Source organism: Limulus polyphemus, unplaced genomic scaffold (assembly GCF_000517525.1).
Source record: "Limulus polyphemus unplaced genomic scaffold, Limulus_polyphemus-2.1.2 Scaffold1854, whole genome shotgun sequence".
Taxonomy (NCBI): Eukaryota; Metazoa; Arthropoda; class Merostomata; order Xiphosura; family Limulidae; genus Limulus; species Limulus polyphemus.
The window spans coordinates 233435-235530 of NW_013667464.1; positions in this window are offsets into that span (position 1 = coordinate 233435).

Consider the following 2096-nt stretch of genomic DNA (forward strand, 5'->3'; position numbering starts at 1 on the left):
CGAAACTTACCGTGACTACTGTTCGCTTTATCATACATTCATTTACCCAGGCTTTCTTTGCCAGGCTTATATACTAAAAAAGAGGGCATCTCGAACAAACTCGGGCTTACCCGATAATTCATCATCATTCGAGAAATTCATCACGTGTTACCAGAGTCATGTGACTTCCGCTATCGTAACAATACATTAATTACGAATAGGAGTAGGTAGTTCAGTGATCGAGAACTGAGAAAAGTATTTAGTGTGTAAAAGATTAAGAGAAGATTGATCTAGTAAAGTTATACAGTAAGAGTTATTGTTTCTGTAACCTAATCATTAAGTTTGCCAGCATTTCTTATCAATCAGAAAAAAATCAAACAATATTAATGGACTATCTCTGCCCGTCCCGTCAGAAGATTACTGACTGGAGTTTTGAAAACAACACCCGCTCCTTCAGAAAAACAATCAGGCATCGAGGAAATAAAAACAATTTTCAAGTACATTTTAAAACATCAATAGGAATGGTACAACTTGAATAAAAATGACTCATAATATAAACGTTACACATACACACAAATTGACAGTTGGCTTATATATATATATATTAGGCTAGTTATCTGGGGTAGTAATAAACACATTTTAACTCTAGGCAGTAGGAATCCGAGGCCTCACTAACATATTGTTACGTCTCCGTTTGTTAATTGATTTTCCGTAACTTCGTTCCGACGAAACTTTAGCGACACAAGTCCTTTCTTAATAAAACTGGTTTATTATTTCCGAATACAACTTTACAATACACTTATTTTCAACAGTCGCTCTATAATAAACGCTATATCAACGAACGTTAACTTCAACAATACTTTCTGACTGCAGTTCAATTACTCACTACCTACACACATTGTTTCCGTCACGTTGTGACCATCTTATATATACACCAGACAAACATATATCTAGTAAATGCTAGGGCATTCACAAAGGAACAAGATACTTCTAGAAAATAGGTGGCGTGCCACTAGTCAACCTCGCTGACGCAACAATACTGTTACGTCTCTGGTCGTTTGTTAATTTTCCGTAAAAATTCTTTCTGAAGAACTTCAGCGATACAAGTCATTTCCTAAATAAAACTAATTTTTTTTTGTCAATACAACTTTGCAATACACTTAATTTCTACAGTCACTTTAACTTGAACACACGCTATAATTCACAACGATTCACGCACTTTACTTACGACTTGACTCGATTATCTGTCTCTATATCTCCCTGTCTGCAATTATATCTTCGCTTTATTTGCCGGACTTATATACAAAAATAGAGGGCGTCTAGCAAATACTGGATTATTCGTGATGTTCCCGATCCTTCTAGAAACTCATCACGTGTTACCAGCGTCACGTGACTTACGCTGTCGTAACACTACCCCTTCCTTAGTATTGTTCGTCTCGAACAATAGCCACTTACATTAAAACAATATATAATTAACAATAACTTAATTAAATAAACAGAATTTACAAACACAATATTAAAATTCAACAACGTCTCTTAATTTTAGGGATGTATCTTCTTCCGTACTGGTCTCCGTCTCCTTGGCTTCTGCTTTACGTGGGGTTCATGTGCTCCATCAGGAAATGTCCTATTATCGGTAACAGTCACATCAGTGGTAGTAATTTCATCAAGGGCTTCACTGTTTCCCTTCTCAAAACCGGGTAGAGTTTCTTCTTCGACAGTGGCTTTTTCAGGTGACACGTCTTCAGCAGCGTCATTTGTCCTGTTGTTTACTTCATTCCAACTGAAATGTCCTGGACTGTGATAACACCAAAGCCTGTTGGCATGCACCACCTTTGGCTTACCTCGCCGACTATATTTTATTTGGAAAGTCACGTCTTAGAGACGATCCACTATGTCATACGGGCCTTCCCATGGAGAAAACAACTTAGGAGACTTCCCTTTGGTCTTCCTGGGATTATACAACCACACCTTGTCTCCTGGTACAAAGCTGGCTTCAGTAGATCTCTTATAACATAGCTTCATCGAATCAGCAGACGTTTTCAAGTTTGAACGCACTTGATGGTGAATATCATCCATCCTTTCTGATAACACTTTCACAAAATCTGACACATTTT